Genomic DNA, 27,494 nt, shown 5'->3' with positions numbered 1-27,494 from the left:
GTAGCTTCGTTCGAGCAGGAAACCAAAAACATTGTTGTCAACTTCCCCAGCAGTCTCGGACACACCCATACCTACCTAGAGCATCTCGACAACAAGGACTCCTATGTCAGACTCTTGTTCATTGACTAAAGCTCTGCTTTCAACACCATAATCCCAGCCAAGCTCATAACAAAACTCCAAAACCTCGGACCTCACTCCTCCCTCTGCAACTGGGTCCTTGACTTCCTGACTCATAGACCACAAACAGTAAAGATAAACAACAATACCTCTTCAATGATAGTCCTCAATACCGGGGCGCTGCAAGGCTGCCTACTTAGCTCCTTCCTATATACCCTATACACACCAGACTGTGTGGCAGAATGTGGCTCCAACTCCATCCACATGTTTGCTGATGACACGACCATAGTGAGTCAGAGTACCGGAGGGAGATAGAGAACTTAATAACGCCAACGTTCTCTCCTTCAATGTCAGCAAAACTAAGGGGATGGTCATTGACATCAGGAAGTGAAGGATCGTACATATATCTATCTGCATCAATGGTGCCGCTGTGGATATGCTTAACAGCTTCCAATTCCTAAGTGTACAAGTCACCAACAATCCGTCCTGGTCCATCCACATCGATGCTAAGACCAAGAAAGCCTTTCCTCCTCAGAAAATTCGGGATGCCCAGATTGACTCTCACAAATTTTTACGACAGAGAATCGTGGCCACAGCCCATTCCTCGTGATACCACACCCCATCCATTGACCCTGTCTACATCTCCTGCTGAACTGATCTCTCCATGCATCATCTCTACTGAGTAGTACTGCGCTCCATATGTTTCACCGGATGACAATGACTATGTATTTGCATTGTGTATTTATGTATGTCCTATGCTTTTACATGTATGGTATGATCTTTCCGTTCACGGAACAATAATTTTCGCTGTGCCTCGGTACACGTGACAATAATTTGAATCGAAGTCCAAACCTGAATTGTGGACTCAACACCAGGCAGATCAGAATTCAATTCATCTCTCCAAAGATTCTCCACCTACTGCCTCGCTAATGCTTTCAAATGTCTTTCTGCCTTATTTGGCTCCACCCACTAATCACCTCACTCCGCAAACCGAAAAACAAATGACCTCTGCAGAGTGCAAAACACATTAACTCCCCAGGGACTACCCCAGTCAAATCACAATCCATTAGCCTCGAATAAAACACACATTCCATTGCCTATTTCACCTTCTGGCTGGTAGAAATACCCAGCCCCTATTGCAGTCAAAGACATTTCAAACCATGATACTAACCCTTAAATTGCACCACACTTAGACTCCAATATTGCTAACGTCTTCCAGTCGTCACAGTGGTCTACGTTTAACAATCTCTAATAGTACAAGAGAGTGATGAATTCATTCTGGACCATTCAATCTCCGGTGTATGTGAAAGAAACGTTCAGTGACTCCCTGCCTCACTGCTTATTGCGTGCAATGGCTTAGTTACAGAAACGGCAACGGGCAGAGGATCATATCAACAGAGGTAGACCGTGTGGATCTTCAAACCTGCTCACTGCCTTCAATGTGACGGAGTGTGGGATTCAAATGTCTGATTGAAGAAATGGTTTCTCATTAGTCTAAGCTGCAGAAAGTACAGACTCATTTTACTCAATGTGTCCTCTGAACCCTGGAATAAAACTCGGGATCAGGCCGATATTTTAACAATTAACGCAATCTCAATAAGAGGTATTGCTCTGCAAGATAAAGACTCCAAAACGGCACGTGTTCATTTATTTCCAATCCCTTGGAACAAAGGTTGTCGAGGAGAGTCAGGGAAGGTGCGGGGGAAGTGCAGGGGAGATGTCAATCAATGGATCACCGAGGTTTTGCAATTTTAACAATTTAAGGAGGGGGAGATGTCAATCAATGGATCACCGGGGCTTTGCAACCTTAACAATTTTTTGGGAATGCAAAATCAGCATTATTGTCCAATATAAACAGATCTGGTCAAAGCACAAAATTCTTAAAGCAGAAATTTCAATTAAAACCAAATTGTTCAGTAAAGGGCCGAAGCAGCAAATACACCAATCTGAAGTAAACACAGAAATATCTGAACTGCCATAAGCACAATGTCTTCCTGGCACTATCAGAGGCTGATGTTTCTCCCGATTTTCGGTATGAAATGAACAGTTTGAACAAAGAACAAAGAACAAAGAAATGTACAGCACAGGAACAGGCCCTTCGGCCCTCCAAGCCCGTGGCGACCATGCTGCCCGTCTAAACTAAAATCTTCCACACTTCCTGGGTCCGCATCCCTCTATTCCCATCCTATTCATGTGTTTGTCAAGATGCCCCTTAAATGTCACTATCGTCCCTGCTTCCACCACCTCCTCGGGTAGCGAGTTCCAGGCACCCACTACCCTCGGTGTAAAAAAACTTGCCTCGTACATCTCCTCTAAACCTTGCCCCTCTCACCTTAAACCTATGCCCCCTAGTAATTGACCCCTCTAACCCAGGGAAAAGCCTCTGACTATCCACTCTGTCTATGCACCTCATAATTTTGTAGACCTCTATCAGGTCGCCCCTCAACCTCCTTCGTTCCAGTGAGAACAAACCAAGTTTATTTAACCGCTCCTCATAGCTAATGATCTCCATACCAGGCAACATTCTGGTAAATCTCTTCTGCACCCTCTCTAAAGCCTCCACATCCTTCTGGTAGTGTGGCGACGAGAATTGAACACTTTACTCCAAGTGTGGCCTAACTAAGGTTCTATACAGCTGCAACATGACTTGCCAATTCTTATACTCAATGCCCCGGCCAATGAAGGCAAGCATGCCGCATGCCTTCTTGGCTGTGGTGTTTTTCACACAGATGGTTTAATGGAGCACTAAATCAGGCAGTGGGACTGTGTTGTTGCACAACATTTGAGAGAATTGTTTAAGTCCTTAACCGCAGCAATGGGAAACACCTCGGGCTAGATTCTCTGACCCTGAGGCTGAGTGTTGACGCCGTCGTAAACGCCACCACTTTTCTCGACGGCGTCAACTTGCCCTCAGGAGCAGCGATTTTGACCCGTACAGTGGGCCAGCATGGCACTGGAGCAACCCACGCCACTCCAGCTGCCGATCCTGGCGTCAGATGGGCGCCAGTGGTCTGCGCATATGGAGTGGCTCCCCTCTCCGCACCCGCCCTGACGCAACATGGTGTAGGGCGACAGGGGCCAGCGCGGAACAAAAGAGACCCCCCAGCCCGAGAGGCCGGCTTGCCGATCGGTAGGCCCCGACTGCGGGCCAGGCCACAGCGGAGGCCCGCCCTGCGGTGGGACCCTCTTTCCCCCACCAGGCCATCCCCCGATGCATGCACGTCGAGGTCACGCCGGGTAAGACCACATGTGGATGGCGTGGCCGCTCGGCCCATCCCGGATGGAGAATCGCAGGGGGCGGGGGTACCGTAGAGCGGCCCCCAACCGGCGCCGCGCCGACCGCGCCGGCGACAATGGCCATTCTCCGGCCCGGCCTGGGCTGAGAGTGTCCCACCTCTCGTGTTTCACCACCTCAATGCCAGAATTTCTCATTTATTTTTTGTGTATGTTTACCAGTATGGAGTCAGTTTTCCGTGTGGAGACCAGCTGCATGTGTGTAAAGTGGATCTGTTAACAGGAGACTCAGGAATTGAATTTAAATCTATAAGACAAAGTCAAAGGTTTGTTCAGTTGACATGCTGTCAGTTCAACTGAATTTCCAAATTTCAATAAATCTTCGAAACCGCTCGCTGCGGTCTAGTGGTTAGCATTCGGTGATTTCACCGCTGCCGCCCGCGTTCAATTTCGATCAAGACATTTTATTAAACAGCTAACCGGTTGGATCCTACCTGTCGGGGAAGGAGAATTCTGTTCACGCTGTGTATGGGCCCTGCACCTGCGAAAGCAAATGTGTCAAGAGTCAGGTCACCCATCAGTGTCTCAGGCGAAACTAATAAGTTGAACAAAACAGAAACACCTAACTTCTTGTTCTCAGGTCAAAGCCAGGGTGACAATACAACGCGGAATCATCTGGATTACCATCAAAAACATTCGCTGCGAATCAAATACACGTCAACTTCCTGGAACGCAGCTCTGCTCACCATTATACCACATCACTGACAAACGCTAGGTGAATTTAGGCATATGTCTCAGGCTTTTGACAAAGGAGCAACAAGACATAATGTATTTTACAATAACATTATCATAAAGCGCAGCAGGGGGCCATAAGGCCCACCGAGTCTGCACCAACCCTCTGAAAGAACATGCTACCTGGGCTCACGCCACGCAACTTCCCGGACCTGCACATCTTTGGGCTGTGGGATTAATTCCACGCAGAAAGTGCAAACTGTACACAGACACTTCAAGCCGGAATGAAACGCGGTCCCTAGCGCTGTGAGGCACTGCGCCACCGTGACGCTCCTAATTGTGGCCAATGAAATAAAGTTGACGCTGAGCCACAGAAGGAGATATTAGGTCAGCTGCCAAAAGCTTGGCCAAAGAGGTAGATTTTGAGGATCTTCTTAAAGAGGAGAGCAAGCGAGATAAGTGGAGAGGTTTAGGAAAGGAGTCCAGAACGTTGGACCATAGATTAAAATCGGGAATGTACAGAATATCAAAAGAGCAGAAATCTGGAAGATTTGTTGGGCTGGAGAGGGTTTCAGAGAAAGGGAAGGACGATGTCATGGAAGGATTTGAACGTAAGGATGGGGATTTTAAAACATGCATTTTCGGGACAGGAGCCAGTGTCGATCAGCAAACACGGGGCTGATTGGTGAACTGGACTTGGTTCAGGTGAAGTTCCAGGCCGCAGGAGTCTGGATGAGGACAGCTATATTTAGGGTGGAAGATGGGAGGCCGGCCAGAGGAATACTGGAATGGTCAAGTCCAGAATGAACAAAGGCATGGATGAGTCTTTCAACTGCAGGTGAGCTGAGGCATGGTCGGAGTTGGACAATTTTTAGAATGTGGAAATACAATGTATTCAACTGATAACATTCTGTCAGTCCGTCTAATATCACAGTAAGAAGTCTCACAACACCAGGTTAAAGTCCAACAGGTTTGTTTCAAACACTAGCTTTCGGAGCGCTGCTCCTTCCTCAGGTGAATGAAGAGGTGTGTTCCAGAAACACATATATAGACAAAGTCAAAGATGCTAGACGATACTTTGAATGCGAGCATTTGCAGGTAATTAAGTCTGGTGTTAAGAAGTTGTAAGACTTCTTACTGTGCTCACCCCAGTCCAACGCCGGAACCTCCACATCATGTCTAATATCATACAGTTTAGTCAGGGATATTGGGGCGTAATGGATACAGTGTCAGTCATTGCTGAATATTAGGATTATTCCTGTATCTGTATCTCTGGAATATTATATCAATGCGGAACATTCCACAATTGATTGTGATCAGAAGCGGTACATAATGTTTCAATAACTCCATGAATATAATCATGCTGCACAGTCTTGCTTTTGCGATCCCTCAGCACTCAATCCTGAAAAACCGAGTTCAAATTGGAAAGCCTGTTAATAAAAGAAAACTTCTCCCCGTCGGGGAATTGAACCCCGGTCTCCCGCGTGACAGGCGGGGATACTAACCACTATATTAACGAGGAACAGCTGGTCGACTATCAATACTGATCATCCAACAATCCAATTTCCGCCGCTCAACCAAATCTGTTGAATTATGTTAATGACCGTCGTACATCCCAGATGAGAATTGGAACACAGTCAGTTCACAGAGAGGAGGTTTCCTGTAATCCGCCCAATCTCACTCCGAGATATCTGAAGGAAACCCGCAGCCCCTCCAATCTCCGTTTGTGGTTAATTCCTGAATGGAGTGGACCACTCCTTCATTTTCAGATGATTATGTTTAGATCTGAAGGAAACAACGATTTTTCAACATTCGAGAGAATTGTTTGTGTCCTTAACCCGCAGCAATGTTTAATACCTCGTGTTTGACCACCTCAATGCTGGACTTTTTAATTCATTTTTCGTACATGTTTCCCAGTATTGAGTCAGTTTTCTATGTGGACACCAGCTGCACGTGTGTGAAGTGGACCTGTTAACAGGAATTGAATTTGAATCTATCAGACAAAATCCAAGTTTTGTTCAGTTGACATCTCTCAGTTCAACTGAATATCCAAATTTCAATGAGTATTCCAAACCACTCCCTGCTGGTCTATTGGTGAGGATTCGGTACTTTCACCGCTGCGGCCTGGGTTCAATTTCGGTCAAGACATTTTATTAAACAGCTAACCAGTTTGATGCTATCTGTCATGGAAGGAGAATTCTGTTCACGCTGTGTATGGGCCCTGCACCTAAAAGCAAATGTGTCAAGCGACAGGTCACCGTCAGTGTCTCAGGCGAAACTACTAAGTTGAACAAAATGGAAACACCTAACTTCTTGTCCTCAGGTCAGAGCCAGGGTGACGATGAAACGCGGAATCATCTGCATTCCCAAAAGAAACATTCAATCAAATACACGTCAACTGCCTGGAAGGCAGCTCTGCTCACCATTATACCACATCACTGACAAAAGCTAGGGTGAAGTTAGGCATATGTCTCAAGCTTTTGACAAAGGAGCAACAAGACATAAGGTATTTTACAAGAACATTATCAAAAAGCGCAGAAGTAGGCCATTCGGCCCACTGAGTCTTCACCCACCCTCTGAAAGAACATGCTACCTGGGCTCACTCCACGCAACCACCCCGGACCTGCACATCTTTGGACTGTGGGAGGAATGCCCCGCAGACACGGTGAGAAAGTGCACACTGTACACAGGCACCTCAAGCCGGAATGAAACGCGACCCCTCGTGCTGTGAGGCTGTGGTGCTAACCACAGCGCCACCGTGACGCTTCTATTGTGGGCAATGAAATAAAGTTGACGCTGAGCCACAGAAGGAGCTATTAGGTCAGCAGACAAAAGCTTGGTCAAAGAGGTAGATTTTAAGGATCATCTTAAAGAGGACAGCGAGCGAGATAAGTGGAGAGGTTTAGGAAAGGAGTCCAGAACGTTGGACCATAGATTTAAATCGGGAATGTACAGAATATCAAAAGAGCAGAAATCTGGAAGATTTGTTGGGCTGGAGAGGGTTTCAGAGAAAGGGAAGGACGATGTCATGGAAGGATTTGGACGTAAGGATGGGGATTTTAAAACATGCATTTTCGGGACAGGAGCCAGTGTAGATCAGCAAACACGGGGCTGATTGGTGAACTGGACTTGGTTCAGGTGAAGTTCCAGGCCGCAGGAGTCTGGATGAGCACAGCTATATTTAGGGTGGAAGATGGGAGGCCGGCCAGAGGAACACTGGAATGGTCAAGTCCAGAATGAACAAAGGCATGGATGAGTCTTTCAACTGCAGGTGAGCTGAGGCATGGCCGGAGTTGGACAATGTTTAGAATGTGGAAATACAATGTATTCAACTGATAACATTCTGTCAGTCCGTCTAATATCACAGTAAGAAGTCTCACAACACCAGGTTAAAGTCCAACAGGTTTGTTTCAAACACTCGCTTTCGGAGCGCTGCTCCTTCCTCAGGTGAATGAAGAGGTGTGTTCCAGAAACACATATATAGACAAAGTCAAAGATGCAAGACGATACTTTGAATGCGAGCATTTGCAGGTAATTAAGTCTGGTGTTAAGAAGTTGTATGACTTCTTACTGTGCTCACCCCAGTCCAACGCCGGAACCTCCACATCATGTCTAATATCATACAGTTTAGTCAGGGATATTGGGGCGTAATGGATACAGTGTCAGTCATTGCTGAATATTAGGATTATTCCTGTATCTGTATCTCTGGAATATTATATCAGTGAGGAACATTCCACAATTGATTGTGATCAGAAGCGGTACATAATGTTTCAATAACTCCATGAATATAATCATGCTGCACAGACTTGCTTTTGCGATCCCTCAGCACTCAATCCTGAAAAACCGAGTTCAAATTGAAAAGCCTGTTAATAAAAGGAAACTTCTCCCCGTCGGGGAATTGAACCCCGGTCTCCCGCGTGACAGGCGGGGATACTAACCACTAAACTAACGAGGAACAGCTGGTCAACTGCCAATACTGATCATCCAACAATCCAATTTCCGCCACTCAACCAAATCTGTTGAATTATGTTAATGACCGTCGTACATCCCAGATGAGAATTGGAACACAGTCAGTTCACTGAGAGGAGGTTTCCTGTAATCCGCCCAGTCTCACTCCGAGATATCTGAAGGAAACCCGCAGCCCCTCCAATCTCCGTTTGTGGTTAATTCCTGAATGGAGTGGACCACTCATTCATTTTCAGATGATGATGTTCAGATCTGAAGTAAACAACAATTTTTCAACATTCGAGAGAATTGTTTGAGTCTTTAACCCGCAGCAATGTTTAATACCTCGTGTTTGACCTCCTCAGTGCTGGACTTCTTAAATTATTTTTCGTACATGTTTTCTTCAGTTGACATCTCTCAGTTCAACTGAATATCCAAATTTCAATGAGTATTCGAAACCACTCCCTGCTGGTCTATTGGTGAGGATTCGGTACTTTCACCGCTGCGGCCTGGGTTCAATTTCGGTCAAGGCATTTTATTAAACAGCTAACCAGTTTGATGATATCTGTCATGGAAGGAGAATTCTGTTCACGCTGTGTATGGGCCCTGCACCTAAAAGCAAATGTGTCAAGCGACAGGTCACCGTCAGTGTCTCAGGCGAAACTACTAAGTTGAACAAAATGGAAACACCTAACTTCTTGTCCTCAGGTCAGAGCCAGGGTGACGATGAAACGCGGAATCATCTGCATTACCAAAAGAAACATTCAATCAAATACACGTCAACTGCCTGGAAGGCAGCTCTGCTCACCATTATACCACATCACTGACAAAAGCTAGGGTGAAGTTAGGCATATGTCTCAAGCTTTTGACAAAGGAGCAACAAGACATAAGGTATTTTACAAGAATATTATCAAAAAGCGCAGAAGTAGGCCATTCGGCCCACTGAGTCTGCACCCACGCTCTGAAAGAACATGCTACCTGGGCTCACTCCACGCAACCACCCCGGACCTGCACATCTTTGGACTGTGGGAGGAATGCCCCGCAGACACGGTGAGAAAGTGCACACTGTACACAGGCACCTCAAGCCGGAATGAAACGCGGCCCCTCGTGCTGTGAGGCTGTGGTGCTAACCACAGCGCCACCGTGACGCTTCTATTGTGGGCAATGAAATAAAGTTGACGCTGAGCCACAGAAGGAGCTATTAGGTCAGCAGACAAAAGCTTGGTCAAAGAGGTAGATTTTAAGGATCATCTTAAAGAGGACAGCGAGCGAGATAAGTGGAGAGGTTTAGGAAAGCATTCCAGAACGTTGGACCATAGATTAAAATCGGGAATGTACAGAATATCAAAAGAGCAGAAATCTGGAAGATTTGTTGGGCTGGAGAGGGTTTCAGAGAAAGGGAAGGACGATGTCATGGAAGGATTTGGACGTAAGGATGGGGATTTTAAAACATGCATTTTCGGGACAGGAGCCAGTGTAGATCAGCAAACACGGGGCTGATTGGTGAACTGGACTTGGTTCAGGTGCAGTTCCAGGCCGCAGGAGTCTGGATGAGCACAGCTATATTTAGGGTGGAAGATGGGAGGACGGCCAGAGGAACACTGGAATGGTCAAGTTCAGAATGAACAAAGGCATGGATGAGTCTTTCAACTGCAGGTGAGCTGAGGCATTGCCGGAGTTGGACAATGTTTAGAATGTGGAAATACAATGTATTCAACTGATAACATTCTGTCAGTCCGTCTAATATCACAGTAAGAAGTCTCACAACACCAGGTTAATTCCAACAGGTTTGTTTCAAACACTCGCTTTCGGAGCGCTGCTCCTTCCTCAGGTGAATGAAGAGGTGTGTTCCAGAAACACATATATAGACAAAGTCAAAGATGCAAGACGATACTTTGAATGCGAGCATTTGCAGGTAATTAAGTCTGGTGTTAAGAAGTTGTAAGACTTCTTACTGTGCTCACCCCAGTCCAACGCCGGAACCTCCACATCATGTCTAATATCATACAGTTTAGTCAGGGATATTGGGGCGTAATGGATACAGTGTCAGTCATTGCTGAATATTAGGATTATTCCTGTATCTGTATCTCTGGAATATTATATCAGTGCTGAACATTCCACAATTCATTGTGATCAGAAGCGGTACATAATGTTTCAATAACTCCATGAATATAATCACGCTGCACAGACTTGCTTTTGCGATCCCTCAGCACTCAATCCTGAAAAACCGAGTTCAAATTGAAAAGCCTGTTAATAAAAGGAAACTTCTCCCCATCGGGGAATTGAACCCCGGTCTCCCGCGTGACAGGCGGGGATACTAACCACTATACTAACGAGGAACAGCTGGCCAATTGCCAATACTGATCATCCAACAATCCAATTTCGGCCACTGAACCAAATCTGTTGAATTCTGTTAATGACCGTCGTACATCCCAGATGAGAATTGGAACACAGTCAGTTCACTGAGAGGAGGTTTCCTGTAATCCGCCCAGTCTCACTCCGAGATATCTGAAGGAAACCCGCAGCCCCTCCAATCTCCGTTTGTGGTTAATTCCTGAATGGAGTGGACCACTCCTTCATTTTCAGATGATTATGTTCAGATCTGAAGTAAACAACAATTTTTCAACATTCGAGAGAATTGTTTGAGTCTTTAACCCGCAGCAATGTTTAATACCTCGTGTTTGACCTCCTCAGTGCTGGACTTCTTAAATTATTTTTCGTACATGTTTTCTTCAGTTGACATCTCTCAGTTCAACTGAATATCCAAATTTCAATGAGTATTCGAAACCACTCCCTGCTGGTCTATTGGTGAGGATTCGGTACTTTCACCGCTGCGGCCTGGGTTCAATTTCGGTCAAGGCATTTTATTAAACAGCTAACCAGTTTGATGATATCTGTCATGGAAGGAGAATTCTGTTCACGCTGTGTATGGGCCCTGCACCTAAAAGCAAATGTGTCAAGCGACAGGTCACCGTCAGTGTCTCAGGCGAAACTACGAAGTTGAACAAAATGGAAACACCTAACACCGAGGAGAGCGAGCGAGATAAGTGGGAGGCTTAGGAAAGGAGACCAGAACGTTAGACTACAGATTAAAATCGGGTTATACAGAATGTCAAAAGAGCAGAAATCTGGAAGATTTGTTGGGCTGGAGAAGGTTCCAGAGAAAGGGAAGGACGACGTCATGGAAGGATTTGGACGTAATGATGGGGATTTTAAAACATGCATTTTCGGGACAGGAGCCAGTGTAGATCAGCAAACAAGGGGATGATTGGTGAACTGGACTTGTTTCAGGTGATGTTCCAGGCAGCAGGAGTCTGAATAAGCACAGGTATATTTAGGGTGGAAGATGGGAGGCCGGCCAGAGGAATACTGGAATGGTCAAGTCCAGAATGAACAAAGGCGTGGATGAGGCTTTCAACTGCAGGTGAGCTGAGGCATGGTCGGAGTTGGACAATGTTTAGAATGTGGAAATACTATGTATTCAACTGATAACATTCTGTCAGTCTGTCTAATATCACAGTACGAAGTCTTACAACACCATGTTAAAGTCCAACAGGTTTCTTTCAAACATTAGCTTTCTGAGAACTGCTCCTTCCTCAGGTGAATGAAGACGTGTGTTCCAGAAACATAACTATAGACAAAGTCAAAGATGAAAGATTATACTTTGAATGCGAGCATTTGCAGGCAATTAAGTCTGGTGCTAAGAAGTTGTAAGACTTCTTACTGTGCTCACCCCAGTCCAACGCCGGCACCTCCACATCATGTCTAATATCATACAGGGACATTGGGGCATAATGGGTACAGTGTCAGTCATTGCTTCACATTAAGATCATTATTGTATCTGTATCTCTGGAATATTATATCAGTACAAAACATTCCACAATTCACTCTGATCAGAAGTGGAACATAATGTTTTAATAACTCCGAGAATATAATCATGCTGCACGGACTTCCTTTTGCGATGCCTCAGCACTCAATCCTGAAAATCCGAGTTCAAATTGGAAAGCCTGTTAATAAAAGGAAACTTCTCTTCGTTGGGGAATTGAACCCAGGTCTTCCGCGTGACAGGCAGGGACACTAGCCACTATACCAACGAGGAACAGCTGCTAAGTAGCCAACACTGATCATTGAAAATACATTTTCCGCCATTCAACAAAATATGTTGAGTTATGTTAATGACCATCATACATCCCAGATGAGAATTGGAACACATTCAGTTCACTGAGAGGAATATTCTTACGATCCGTCCAGTCTCATTCCGAGATAACTGAAGTAAACCCGCAGCCCCTCCAATCTCACAGTTTGTGACTAATTCCTGAATGGATTGTAGCAGTCCTTCATTTTCAGATGATTGTGTTTAGATCTGAAGTAAAACTCGATTTTTCCGCCAATTTCACCAATTAAGACTTGAATTGTTAGAGATGACTTCATATAATTAAATACAGTTTACGGAATTGGAAATCGAATTCGAATTAGATATTTGTAAATAAAACATTTATTTATTTACTTTATCTAAACTCACCATAAACCCGGACAGCTCTCGGGAATCTCCGATCAATCTATTTTACCCTTGTTGTATTTGCTGTTACAGAGACATGAAAAGTTCACTCTGTTTCTCTTAGATGTCTCTCACACTTACCTCTCAGAGGGAAGATGTGGAAATGCCGGCATTGGACTGGGATGAGCACAGTAAGCACTCTGACAACATCAGGTAAAAGTCCAACAGGTTTGTTTTGAATCATTAGCTTTCGGAGCTCCTTCCTCAGGTGAATGAAGAGGTGGGTTCCAGAAACATATATATATCGACAAAATCAAAGATGCAAGATGATACTTTGAATGCAAGTCTTTGTAGGTAATTAAGTCTTTACAGGTTCAGATGGAGCAACTGGAGAGAGGGATAATCACAGGTTAAAGAGGCGTGATTTGTCTCAAGCGACGACAGTTTCACAGAGACATAGAACATAGAACATAGAACAATACAGCGCAGTACAGGCCCTTCGGCCCACGATGTTGCACCGAAGCAAAAGCCATCTAACCTACACTATGCCATTATCATCCATATGTTTATCCAATAAACTTTTAAATGCCCTCAATGTTGGCGAGTTCACTACTGTAGCAGGTAGGGCATTCCACGGCCTCACTACTCTTTGCGTAAAGAACCTACCTCTGACCTCTGTCATATATCTATTACCCCTCAGTTTAAAGTTATGTCCCCTCGTGCCAGCCATATCCATCCGCGGGAGAAGGCTCTCACTGTCCACCCTATCCAACCCCCTGATCATTTTGTATGCCTCTATTAAATCTCCTCTTAAGCTTCTCCTCTCCAACGAAAACAACCTCAAGTCCATCAGCCTTTCCTCATAAGATTTTCCCTCCATACCAGGCAACATCCTGGTAAATCTCCTCTGCACCCGCTCCAAAGCCTCCACGTCCTTCCTATAATGCGGTGACCAGAACTGTACGCAATACTCCAAATGCGGCCGGACCAGAGTTCTGTACAGCTGCAAAATGACCTCCCGACTTTCACCATCTACCATGGTGGTATTTGAACCTGGGTCCCCAGAGCATGACTTCAGGTTCTGGGGTACTCATCAAGCAACAGCACCACAATGCCACTGCCTCCCCACATCATGAAATATCAGTGAAACAGAATACCCAGATGCCTTGTTCATCATGGCCGGGGTCTTCAACCAGGCCAACCTCATGAACGTACTGCCAAAATTCCACCAACATATTACTTGTCCCACCAGGGGTGCCAACATCCTTGACCACTGCTGCAAAATCATCAAGGACACCTACCGATCAATCCCCTGACCAGACTTCGAAAAATCGGCCCATAAGGCTCTGCACCTTATCCCTTCATTCAACAGAAACGTAAGGGAAGATTCCGGCTAAGAAAGTCATACACTGATGGTCTTAGGCAACAGAAATCTGATATATGACTGTTTGGAGTCACTGGATTAGTCCATATTGAAAAACTCAGCAGCAACTCAGGTTAAAGTCCAACAGGTTTGTTTCAAACACTCGCTTTCGGAGCGCTGCTCCTTCCTCAGGTGAATGAAGAGGTGTGTTCCAGAAACACATATATAGACAAAGTCAAAGATGCAAGACGATACTTTGAATGCGAGCATTTGCAGGTAATTAAGTCTGGTGTTAAGAAGTTGTATGACTTCTTTCTGTGCTCACCCCAGTCCAACGCCGGAACCTCCACATCATGTCTAATATCATACAGTTTAGTCAGGGATATTGAGGCGTAATGGATACAGTGTCAGTCATTGCTGAATATTAGGATTATTCCTGTATCTGTATCTCTGGAATATTATATCAATGCGGAACATTCCACAATTCATTGTGATCAGAAGCGGTACATAATGTTTCAATAACTCCATGAATATAATCATGCTGCATAGTCTTGCTTTTGCGATCCCTCAGCACTCAATCCTGAAAAACCGAGTTCAAATTGGAAAGCCTGTTAATAAAAGGAAACTTATCCCCGTCGGGGAATTGAACCCCGGTCTCCCGCGTGACAGGCGGGGATACTAACCACTATACTAACGAGGAACACCTGGTGAACTATCAATACTGATCATCCAACAATCCAATTTCCGCCACTGAACCAAATCTGTTGAATTCTGTTAATGACCGTCGTACATCCCAGATGAGAATTGGAACACAGTCAGTTCACTGAGAGGAGGTTTCCTGTAATCCGCCCAGTCTCACTCCGAGAGATCTGAAGGAAACCCGCAGCCCCTCCAATCTCCGTTTGCGGTTAATTCCTGAATGGAGTGGACCACTCCTTCATTTTCAGATGATTATGTTCAGATCTGAAGTAAACAACGATTTTTCAACATTCGAGAGAATTGTTTGAGTCCTTGACCCGCAGCAATGTTTAATACCTCGTGTTTGACCACCTCAGTGCTGGACTTTTTCATTTATTTTTCGTACATGTTTCCCAGTATTGAGTCAGTTTTCTTTGTGGACACCAGCTGCACGTGTGTGAAGTGGACCTGTTAACAGGAATTGAATTTGAATCTATCAGACAAAATCCAAGTTTTGTTCAGTTGACATCTCTCAGTTCAACTGAATATCCAAATTTCAATGAGTATTCGAAACCACTCCCTGCTGGTCTCTTGGTGAGGATTCGGTGCTTTCCCGCTGCGGACTGGGTTCAATTTCGGTCAAGACATTTTATTAAACAGCTAACCAGTTCGATGCTATCTGTCGGGGAAGGAGAATTCTGTTCACGCTGTGTATGGGCCCTGCACCTAAAAGCAAATGTGTCAAGCGACAGGTCACCGTCAGTGTCTCAGGCGAAACTACTAAGTTGAACAAAATGGAAACACCTAACTTCTTGTCCTCAGGTCAGAGCCAGGGTGACGATGAAACGCGGAATCACCTGCATTACCAAAAGAAACATTCAATCAAATACACGTCAACTGCCTGGAAGGCAGCTCTGCTCACCATTATACCACATCACTGACAAAAGCTAGGGTGAAGTTAGGCATATGTCTCAAGCTTTTGACAAAGGAGCAACAAGACATAAGGTCTTTAAGAACATTATCAAAAAGCGCAGAAGTAGGCCATTCGGCCCACTGAGTCTGCACCCACCCTCTGAAAGAACATGCTACCTGGGCTCACTCCACGCAACCACCCCGGACCTGCACATCTTTGGACTGTGGGAGGAATGCCCCGCAGACACGGTGAGAAAGTGCACACTGTACACAGGCACCTCAAGCCGGAATGAAACGCGGCCCCTCGTGCTGTGAGGCAGTGGTGCTAACCACTGCGCCACCGTGACGCTTCTATTGTGGGCAATGAAATAAAGTTGACGCTGAGCCACAGAAGGAGCTATTAGGTCAGCAGACAAAAACTTGGTCAAAGAGGTAGATTTTAAGGATCATCTTAAAGAGGACAGCGAGCGAGATAAGTGGAGAGGTTTAGGAAAGGAGTCCAGAACGTTGGACCATAGATTAAAATCGGGAATGTACAGAATATCAAAAGAGCAGAAATCTGGAAGATTTGTTGGGCTGGAGAGGGTTTCAGAGAAAGGGAAGGACGATGTCATGGAAGGATTTGGACGTAAGGATGGGGATTTTAAAACATGCATTTTCAGGACAGGAGCCAGTGTCGATCAGCAAACACGGGGCTGATTGGTGAACTGGACTTGGTTCAGGTGAAGTTCCAGGCCGCAGGAGTCTGGATGAGCACAGCTATATTTAGGGTGGAAGATGGGAGGCCGGCCAGAGGAACACTGGAATGATCAAGTCCAGAATGAACAAAGGCATGGATGAGTCTTTCAACTGCAGGTGAGCTGAGGCATGGCCGGAGTTGGACAATGTTTAGAATGTGGAAATACAATGTATTCAACTGATAACATTCTGTCAGTCCGTCTAATATCACAGTAAGAAGTCTCACAACACCAGGTTAAAGTCCAACAGGTTTGTTTCAAACACTCGCTTTCGGAGCGCTGCTCCTTCCTCAGGTGAATGAAGAGGTGTGTTCCAGAAACACATATATAGACAAAGTCAAAGATGCAAGACGATACTTTGAATGCGAGCATTTGCAGGTAATTAAGTCTGGTGTTAAGAAGTTGTAAGACTTCTTACTGTGCTCACCCCAGTCCAACGCCGGAACCTCCACATCATGTCTAATATCATACAGTTTAGTCAGGGATATTGGGGCGTAATGGATACAGTGTCAGTCATTGCTGAATATTAGGATTATTCCTGTTTCTGTATCTCTGGAATATTATATCAATGCGGAACATTCCACAATTCATTGTGATCAGAAGCGGTACATAATGTTTCAATAACTCCATGCATATAATCATGCTGCACAGTCTTGCTTTTGCGATCCCTCAGCACTCAATCCTGAAAAACCGAGTTCAAATTGGAAAGCCTGTTAATTAAAGGAAACTTCTCCCCGTCGGGGAATTGAACCCCGGTCTCCCGCGTGACAGGCGGGGATACTAACCACTATACTAACGAGGAACACCTGATCAACAGCCAATACTGATCATCCAACAATCCAATTTCCGCCACTGAACCAAATCTGTTGAATTCTGTTAATGACCGTCGTACATCCCAGATGAGAATTGGAACACAGTCAGTTCACTGAGAGGAGGTTTCCTGTAATCCGCCCAGTCTCACTCCGAGATATCTGGAGAAAACCCGCAGCCCCTCCAATCTCCGTTTGTGGTTAATTCCTGAATGGAGTGGACCACTCCTTCATTTTCAGATGATTATGTTTAGATCTGAAGTAAACAACGATTTTTCAACATTCGAGAGAATTGTTTGAGTCCTTAACCCGCAGCAATGTTTAATACCTCGTGTTTGACCACCTCAGCGCTGGACTTCTTCATTTATTTTTCGACATGTTTCCCAGTATTGAGTCAGTTTTCTATGTGGACACCAGCCGCACGTGTGTGAAGTGGACCTGTTAACAGGAATTGAATTTGAATCTATCAGACAAAATCCAAGTTTTGTTCAGTTGACATCTCTCAGTTCAACTGAATATCCAAATTTCAATGAGTATTCGAAACCACTCCCTGCTGGTCTCTTGGTGAGGATTCGGTGCTTTCCCGCTGCGGACTGGGTTCAATTTCGGTCAAGACATTTTATTAAACAGCTAACCAGTTTGATGCTATCTGTCATGGAAGGAGAATTCTGTTCACGCTGTGTATGGGCCCTGCACCTAAATGCAAATGTGTCAAGCGACAGGTCACCGTCACTGTATCAGGCGAAACTACTGAGTTGAACAAAATGGAAACACCGAACTTCTTGTCCTCAGGTCAGAGCCAGGGTGACGATGAAACGCGGAATCACCTGCATTACTAAAATAAACATTCAATCAAATACACGTCAACTGCCTGGAAGGCAGCTCTGCTCACCACTATACCACATCACTGACAAAAGCTAGGGTGAAGTTAGGCATATGTCTCAAGCTTTTGACAAAGGAGCAACAAGACATAAGGTATTTTACAAGAACATTATCATAAAGCGCAGAAGTAGGCCATTCGGCCCACTGAGTCTGCACCCACCCTCTGAAAGAACATGCTACCTGGGCTCACTCCACGCAACCTCCCCGGACCTGCACATCTTTGGACTTTGGGAGGAATGCCCCGCAGACACGGTGAGAAAGTGCACACTGTACACCTCAAGCCGGAATGAAACGCGGCCCCTCGCGCTGTGAGGCAGTGGTGCTAACCACTGCGCCACCGTGACGCTTCTATTGTGGGCAATGAAATAAAGTTGACGCTGAGCCACAGAAGGAGCTATTAGGTCAGCTGCCAAATGCTTGGCCAAAGAGGTAGATTTTAAGGATCATCTTAAAGAGGAGAGCGAGCGAGATAAGTGGGAGGCTTAGGAAAGGAGTCCAGAACGTTAGACTACAGATTAAAATCGGGTTATACAGAATGTCAAAAGAGCAGAAATCTGGAAGATTTGTTGGGTTTCAGAGAAAGGTTTCAGAGAAAGGGAAGGACGACGTCATGGAAGGATTTGGACGTAAGGATGGGGATTTTAAAACATGCATTTTCGGGACAGGAGCCAGTGTAGATCAGCAAACACGGGGCTGATTGGTGAACTGGACTTGGTTCAGGTGAAGTTCCAGGCCGCAGGAGTCTGGATGAGCACAGCTATATTTAGGGTGGAAGATGGGAGGCCGGCCAGAGGAACACTGGAATGATCAAGTCCAGAATGAACAAAGGCGTGGGTGAGGCTTTCAACTGCAGGTGAGCTGAGGCATGGTCGGAGTTGGACAATGTTTAGAATGTGGAAATACTATGTATTCAACTGATAACATTCTGACAGTCTGTCTAATATCACAGTAAGAAGTCTTACAACACCAGGTTAAAGTCCAACAGGTTTCTTTCAAACATTAGCTTTCTGAGCACTGCTCCTTCCTCAGGTGCATGAAGACGTGTGTTCCAGAAACATAACTATAGACAAAGTCAAAGATGAAAGATTATACTTTCAATGCGAGCATTTGCAGGCAATTAAGTCTGGTGCGAAGAAGTTGTAAGACTTCTTACTGTGCTCACCCCAGTCCAACGCCGGCACCTCCACATCATGTCTAATATCATACAGGGATATTGGGGCATAATGGGTACAGTGTCAGTCATTGCTTCACATTAAGATCATTACTGTATCTGTATCTCTGGAATATTATATCAGTGCAAAACATTCCACAATTCACTCTGATCAGAAGCGGAACATAATGTTTTAATAACTCCGAGAATATAAGCATGCTGCACTTCCTTTTGACTTCCTTTTGCGATGCCTCAGCACTCAATCCTGAAAATCCGAGTTCAAATTGGAAAGCCTGTTAATAAAAGGAAACTTGTCTTCGTTGGGGAATTGAACCCCGGTCTTCTTCGTGACAGGCAGGGACACTAGCCACTATACCAACGAGGAACAGCTGCTAAGTAGCCAACACTGATCATTGAAAATACATTTTCCGCCATTCAACAAAATATGTTGAGTTATGTTAATGACCATCATACATCCCAGATGAGAATTGGAACACAGTCAGTTCACTGAGAGGAATATTCTTACGATCCGTCCAGTCTCATTCCGAGATAACTGAAGTAAACCCGCAGCCCCTCCAATCTCACAGTTTGTGACTAATTCCTGAATGGATTGTAGCAGTCCTTCATTTTCAGATGATTGTGTTTAGATCTGAAGTAAAACTCGATTTTTCCGCCAATTTCACCAATTAAGACTTGAATTGTTAGAGATGACTTCATATAATTAAATACAGTTTACGGAATTGGAAATCGAATTCGAATTAGATATTTGTAAATAAAACATTTATTTATTTACTTTATCTAAACTCACCATAAACCCGGACAGCTCTCGGAAATCTCCGATCAATCTATTTTACCCTTGTTGTATTTGCTGTTACAGAGACATGAAAAGTTCACTCTGTTTCTCTTAGATGTCTCTCACACTTACCTCTCAGAGGGAAGATGTGGAAATGCCGGCATTGGACTGGGATGAGCACAGTAAGCACTCTTACAACATCAGGTAAAAGTCCAACAGGTTTGTTTTGAATCATTAGCTTTCGGAGCTCCTTCCTCAGGTGAATGAAGAGGTGGGTTGCAGAAACATATATATATCGACAAAATCAAAGATGCAAGATGATACTTTGAATGCAAGTCTTTGTAGGTAATTAAGTCTTTACAGGTTCAGATGGAGCAACTGGAGAGAGGGATAATCACAGGTTAAAGAGGCGTGATTTGTCTCAAGCGACGACAGTTTCACAGAGACATAGAACATAGAACATAGAACAATACAGCGCAGTACAGGCCCTTCGGCCCACGATGTTGCACCGAAGCAAAAGCCATCTAACCTACACTATGCCATTATCATCCATATGTTTATCCAATAAACTTTTAAATGCCCTCAATGTTGGCGAGTTCACTACTGTAGCAGGTAGGGCATTCCACGGCCTCACTACTCTTTGCGTAAAGAACCTACCTCTGACCTCTGTCCTATATCTATTACCCCTCAGTTTAAAGTTATGTCCCCTCGTGCCAGCCATATCCATCCGCGGGAGAAGGCTCTCACTGTCCACCCTATCCAACCCCCTGATCATTTTGTATGCCTCTATTAAGTCTCCTCTTAACCTTCTCCTCTCCAACGAAAACAACCTCAAGTCCATCAGCCTTTCCTCACAAGATTTTCCCTCCATACCAGGCAACATCCTGGTAAATCTCCTCTGCACCCGCTCCAAAGCCTCCACGTCCTTCCTATAATGTGGTGACCATAACTGTACGCAATACTCCAAATGCGGCCGGACCAGAGTTCTGTACAGCTGCAACATGACCTCCCGACTCCGGAACTCAATCCCTCTACCAATAAAGGCCAACACTCCATAGGCCTTCTTCACAACCCTATCAACCTGGGTGGCAACTTTCAGGGATCTATGTACATGGACACCTAGATCCCTCTGCTCATCCACACTTTCAAGAACTTTACCATTAGCCAAATATTCCGCATTCCTGTTATTCCTTCCAAAGTGAATCACCTCACACTTCTCTACATTAAACTCCATTTGCCACCTCTCAGCCCAGCTCTGCAGCTTATCTATATCCCTCTGTAACCTGCTACATCCTTCCACACTATCGACAACACCACCGACTTTAGTATCGTCTGCAAATTTACTCACCCACCCTTCTGCGCCTTCCTCTAGGTCATTGATAAAAATGACAAACAGCAACGGCCCCAGAACAGATCCTTGTGGTACTCCACTTGTGACTGTACTCCATTCTGAACATTTCCCATCAACCACCACCCTCTGTCTTCTTTCAGCTAGCCAATTTCTGATCCACATCTCTAAATCACCCTCAACCCCCAGCCTCCGTATTTTCTGCAATAGCCTACCGTGGGGAACCTTATATAATGCTTTGCTGAAATCCATATACACCACATCAACTGCACTACCCTCGTCTACCTGTTCAGTCACCTTCTCAAAGAACTCAATAAGGTTTGTGAGGCATGACCTACCCTTCACAAAGCCATGCTGACTATCCCTGATCATATTATTCCTACCTAGATGATTATAAATCTTGTCTCTTATAATCCCCTCCAAGACTTTACCCACTACAGACGTGAGGCTCACCGGTCTATAGTTGCCGGGGTTGTCTCTGCTCCCCTTTTTGAACAAAGGGACCACATTTGCTGTCCTCCAGTCCTCTGGCACTATTCCTGTAGCCAATGATGACATAAAAATCAAAGCCAAAGGTCCAGCAATCTCTTCCCTGGCCTCCCATAGAATCCTAGGATAAATCCCATCAGGTCCTGGGGACTTATCTATTTTCAGCCTGTCCAGAATTGCCAACACCTCTTCCCTAAGTACCTCAATGCCATCTATTCTATTAGCCTGGGGCTCAGCATTCTCCTCCACAACATTATCTTTTTCCTGAGTGAATACTGACGAAAAATATTCATTTAGTATCTCGCCTATCTCTTCAGACTCCACACACAATTTCCCATCCCTGTCCTTGACTGGTCCTACTCTTTCCCACGTCATTCGCTTATTCCTGACATACCTATAGAAAGCTTTTGGGTTTTCCTTGATCCTTCCTGCCAAATACTTCTCATGTCCCCTCCTTGCTCGTCTTAGCTCTCTCTTTAGATCCTTCCTCGCTACCTTGTAACTATCCATCGCCCCAACCGAAACTTCACACTTCATCTTCACATAGGCCTCCTTCTTCCTCTTAACAAGAGATTCCACTTCCTTGGTAAACCACGGTTCCCTCGCTCGACGCCTTCCTCCCTGTCTGACCGGTACATACTTATCAAGAACACGCAGTAGCTGATCCTTGAACAAGCCCCACTTATCCAGTGTGCCCAACACTTGCAGCCTACTTCTCCACCTTATCCCCCCCAAGTCACGTCTAATGGCATCATAATTGCCCTTCCCCCAGCTATAACTCTTGCCCTGCGGTGTATACTTATCCCTTTCCATCATTAACGTAAACGTCACCGAATTGTGGTCACTGTCCCCAAAGTGCTCTCCTACCTCCAAATCCAACACCTGGCCTGGTTCATTACCCAAAACCAAATCCAACGTGGCCTCGCCTCTTGTTGGCCTGTCAACATATTGTTTCAGGAAACCCTCCTGCACACATTGTACAAAAAACGACCCATCTATTGTACTCGAACTATATCTTTTCCAGTCAATATTTGGAAAGTTAAAGTCTCCCATAATAACTACCCTGTTACTTTCGCTCATATCCAGAATCATCTTCGCCATCCTTTCCTCTACATCCCTAGAACTATTAGGAGGCCTATAAAAAACTCCCAACAGGGTGACCTCTCCTTTCCTCTTTCTAACTTCAGCCCATACTACCTCGGAAGAAGAGTCCCCATCTAGCATCCTCTCCGCCACCGTAATACTGCTCTTGACTAACAGCGCCACACCTCCCCCTCTTTTGCCTCCTTCTCTGAGCTTACTAAAACACCTAAACCCCGGAACCTGCAACATCCATTCCTGTCCCTGCTCTATCCATGTCTCCGAAATGGCCACAACATCGAAGTCCCAGGTACCAACCCACGCTGCCAGTTCCCCTACCTTGTTTCGTATACTCCTGGCATTGAAGTAGACACACTTCAAACCACCTACCTGAACACTGGCCCCCTCCTGCGACGTCAAATCTGTGCTCCTGACCTCTATACTCTCATTCTCCCTTACCCTAAAACTACAATCCAGGTTCCCATGCCCCTGCTGCATTAGTTTAAACCGCCCCAAAGAGCACTAACAAATCTCCCCCCCCAGGATATTTGTGCCCCTCAGGTTCAGATGTAGACCATCCTGTCTGTAGAGGTCCCACTCAGTGAAAGGGCTCACTGGACTGCGCCACACAAGCTGTCAGATTCTCAATACACTGGATGGACTGCATGGCGACGCGAAGGGTGGAGGATTTTGCCTGGAACTTCACCTGAACCAAGTCTAGTTCACCAATCAATTCCTACTGTTGTTTGTACATGGCGACCCTGGCGAACTACTGCTCCTCGGACCTGGAATACCTGATGTGAAGTGCCGCCCATGCTACCTTCCACGGGAGCTCACTTCTGATATCATAGCGATCTACATCCTACCCCAGGCGGAAGTGCGAGATTGACTCTGTTAGAATTGTTCTCGCTCTAGGTCAGAAGAATGAGGTGGGATCTCATGGAAACTTATAAAATTCTAACAGGGCTAGACAGGGTAGATACAGGAAGGATGTTCCCGATGGTGGGTATGTCCAGAATCAGGGATCACAGTCTGAGGATACAGGGCAAATCATTTCGGACAGAGATGAGGAGACATTTCTTCACCCAAAGAGAGGTGAGCCTGTGGAATTCATTACCAGAGGAAGTAGTTGATGTTAAAACATTGAATATAATGAAGAGGCGGTTAGATATTGCATTTGGGTGAATGGGATCAAAGGTTATGGGGAGAAAGCAGGATTAGGCTATTGCATTGGATGATCAGCCATGATCGTGATAAATGATGGAGCATGCTCGAAGGGCCAAAATGCCTCCTCCTGCTCCTGTGTAACTATGAAGAAGGTACGTGATGAATTGTACTTCTTTTAAAAATTCATTCATGGGATGTGAGAGTTATTGGCCATCGCGTGCATTTAATGGTCAACCACATTGCTGTGGGTCTGGAGTCACATGGAGGCCAGACCAGTAATGGCAACAGATTTCCATTTCATGGTCATCTTTGGAGTTTTAATTCCAGAATGTTTCACTGAATTCAAATTTCACCATCTACCATGGTGGTATTTGAACCTGGGTCCCCAGAGCATGACTCCAGGTTCTGGGGTACTCATAAAGCAACAGCACCACAATGCCACTGCCTCCCCACATCATGAAAATATCAGTGAAACAGAATACCCAGATGCCTTGTTCATCATGGCCGGGGTCTTCAACCAGGCCAACCTCAAGAACGTACTGCCAAAATTCCACCAACATATTACTTGTCCCACCAGGGGTGCCAACATCCTTGACCACTGCTGCAAAATCATCAAGGACACCTACCGATCAATCCCCTGACCAGACTTCGAAAAATCGGCCCATAAGGCTCTGCACCTTATCCCTTCATTCAACAGAAACGTAAGGGAAGATTCCGGCTAAGAAAGTCATACACTGATGGTCTTAGGCAACAGAAATCTGATATATGACTGTTTGGAGTCACTGGATTAGTCCATATTGAAAAACTCAGCAGCAAACCTAAACGAGTATGCCTACAGTGTCACAAACTTCATCAGCAAGTGTGCCGAAGATTGCATGCCAAACAAGATAGTACGTACATTCCCCAACTGGAAATCACGGTTTAATCAGGAGATTCACTCTCGACTGAAGGCCAGGTCTGAGGCATTCAAGACAGGCGACCTGACCTATACAAGAAATCTAGATGCGACCTCCACAAAGCCATCAGGGATGCCAAGAGACAATACCAAAGTAAGCCAGAGTCACAGACTAATGACACGGCCACTCGTAGGCCGTGGCAAGGCTTAAACAACATAACGGGCTACAAAGCAAAGCTGAATAGAATCTTCAGCAGCAGCGTACCCCTCCCCAATTAACTCAGTGCATTCTGTAGCTTCGTTCGAGCAGGAAACCAAAAAAATTGTTGTCAAATTCCCCAGCAGTCTCGGACACACCCATACCTACCTAGAGCATCTCGACAACAAGGACTCCTATGTCAGACTCTTGTTCATTGACTAAAGCTCTGCTTTCAACACCATAATCCCAGCCAAGCTCATAACAAAACTCCAAAACCTCGGACCTCACTCCTCCCTCTGCAACTGGGTCCTTGGCTTCCTGACTCATAGACCACAAACAGTAAAGATAAACAACAATACCTCTTCAATGATAGTCCTCAATACCGGGGCGCTGCAAGGCTGCCTACTTAGCTCCTTCCTATATACCCTATACACACCAGACTGTGTGGCAGAATGTGGCTCCAACTCCATCCACATGTTTGCTGATGACACGACCATAGTGAGTCAGAGTACCGGAGGGAGATAGAGAACTTAATAACGACAACGTTCTCTCCTTCAATGTCAGCCAATCTAAGGGGATGGTCATTGACATCAGGAAGTGAAGGATCGTACATATATCTATCTGCATCAATGGTGCCGCTGTGGATATGCTTAACAGCTTCCAATTCCTAAGTGTACAAGTCACCAACAATCCGTCCTGGTCCATCCACATCGATGCTAAGACCAAGAAAGCCTTTCCTCCTCAGAAAATTCGGGATGCCCAAATTCACTCTCACAAATTTTTACGACAGAGAATCGTGGCCACAGCCCATTCCTCGTGATACCACACCCCATCCATTGACTCTGTCTACATCTCCTGCTGAACTGATCTCTCCATGCATCATCTCTACTGAGTAGTACTGCGCTCCATATGTTTCACCGGATGACAATGACTATGTATTTGCATTGTGTATTTATGTATGTCCTATGCTTTTACATGTATGGTACGATCTTTCCGTTCACAGAACAATAATTTTCACTGTGCCTCGGTACACGTGACAATAATTTGAATCGAAGTCCAAACCTGAATTGTGGACTCAACACCAGGCAGATCAGAATTCAATTCCTCTCTCCAAAGATTCTCCACCTACTGCCTCGCTAATGCTTTCAAATGTCTTTCTGCCTTATTTGGCTCCACCCACTAATCACCTCACTCCGCAAACCGAAAAACAAATGACCTCTGCAGAGTGCAAAACACATTAACTCCCCAGGGACTACCCCAGTCAAATCACAATCCATTAGCCTCGAATAAAACACACATTCCATTGCCTATTTCACCTTCTGGCTGGTAAAAATACCCAGCCCCTATTGCAGTCAAAGACATTTCAAACCATGATACTAACCCTTAAATTGCACCATACTTAGACTCCAATATTGCTAACGTCTTCCAGTCGTCACAGTGGTCTACGTTTAGCAATCTCTAATAGTACAAGAGAGTGATGAATTCATTCTGGACCATTCAATCTCCGGTGTATGTGAAAGAAACGTTCAGTGACTCCCTGCCTCACTGCTTATTGCATGCAATGGCTTAGTTACAGAAACGGCAACGGGCAGAGGATCATATCAACAGAGGTAGACCATGTGGATCTTCAAACCTGCTCACTGCCTTCAATGTGACGGAGTGTGGGATTCAAATGTCTGATTGAAGAAATGGTTTCTCATTATTCTAAGCTGCAGAAAGTATAGACTCATTTTACTCAATGTGTCCTCTGAACCCTGGAATAAAACTCGGGATCAGGCCGATATTTTAACAATTAACGCAATCTCAATAAGAGGTATTGCTCTGCAAGATAAAGACTCCAAAACGGCACGTGTTCATTTATTTCCAATCCCTTGGAACAAAGGTAGTCGAGGAGAGTCAGGGAAGGTGCGGGGGAAGTGCAGGGGAGATGTCAATCAATGGATCACCGAGGTTTTGCAATTTTAACAATTTAGGGAGGGGGAGATGTCAATCAATGGATCACCGGGGCTTTGCAACCTTAACAATTTTTTGGGAATGCAAAATCAGCATTATTGTCCAATATAAACAGATCTGGTCAAAGCACAAAATTCTTAAAGCAGAAATTTCAATTAAAACCAAATTGTTCAGTCAAGGGCAGAAGCAGCAAATACACCAATCTGAAGTAAACACAGAAATATCTGAACTGCCATAAGCACAATGTCTTCCTGGCACTATCAGAGGCTGATGTTTCTCCCGATTTTCGGTATGAAATGAACAGTTTGAACAAAGAACAAAGAAATGTACAGCACAGGAACAGGCCCTTCGGCCCTCCAAGCCCGTGCGGACCATGCTGCCCGACTAAACTACAATCTTCCACACTTCCTGGGTCCATATCCCTCTATTCCCATCCTATTCATGTATTTGCCAAGATGCCCCTTAAATGTCACTATCGTCCCTGCTTCCACCACCTCCTCGGGTAGCGAGTTC

At 45.2% G+C, this 27,494-nt stretch overlaps 5 non-coding genes across 5 annotated transcripts; all 5 read right to left on the bottom strand.

The window, feature by feature from the left end:
* Positions 1-5,533: 5,533 nt before the first annotated feature.
* Positions 5,534-5,605, bottom strand: trnad-guc (transfer RNA aspartic acid (anticodon GUC)). The gene has a single exon. It is a non-coding gene; the product is annotated as a tRNA-Asp (tRNA).
* Positions 5,606-7,966: 2,361 nt separating this feature from the next.
* On the bottom strand, positions 7,967-8,038 carry trnad-guc (transfer RNA aspartic acid (anticodon GUC)). Its single transcript has one exon. It is a non-coding gene; the product is annotated as a tRNA-Asp (tRNA).
* Positions 8,039-10,295: 2,257 nt separating this feature from the next.
* On the bottom strand, positions 10,296-10,367 carry trnad-guc (transfer RNA aspartic acid (anticodon GUC)). The gene has a single exon. It is a non-coding gene; the product is annotated as a tRNA-Asp (tRNA).
* A 4,150-nt stretch (positions 10,368-14,517) lies between these two features.
* On the bottom strand, positions 14,518-14,589 carry trnad-guc (transfer RNA aspartic acid (anticodon GUC)). Its single transcript has one exon. It is a non-coding gene; the product is annotated as a tRNA-Asp (tRNA).
* Positions 14,590-16,946: 2,357 nt separating this feature from the next.
* trnad-guc (transfer RNA aspartic acid (anticodon GUC)) lies at positions 16,947-17,018 on the bottom strand. Its single transcript has one exon. It is a non-coding gene; the product is annotated as a tRNA-Asp (tRNA).
* Between the last annotated feature and the right edge of the window lie 10,476 nt (positions 17,019-27,494).

The sequence above is a fragment of the Scyliorhinus torazame genome, chromosome 4 (genome assembly GCF_047496885.1).
Source record: "Scyliorhinus torazame isolate Kashiwa2021f chromosome 4, sScyTor2.1, whole genome shotgun sequence".
Classification (NCBI taxonomy): Eukaryota; Metazoa; Chordata; class Chondrichthyes; order Carcharhiniformes; family Scyliorhinidae; genus Scyliorhinus; species Scyliorhinus torazame.
Note: the sequence above shows the minus strand (reverse complement) of the source record. Positions and strands in the feature narration are given on the sequence as shown.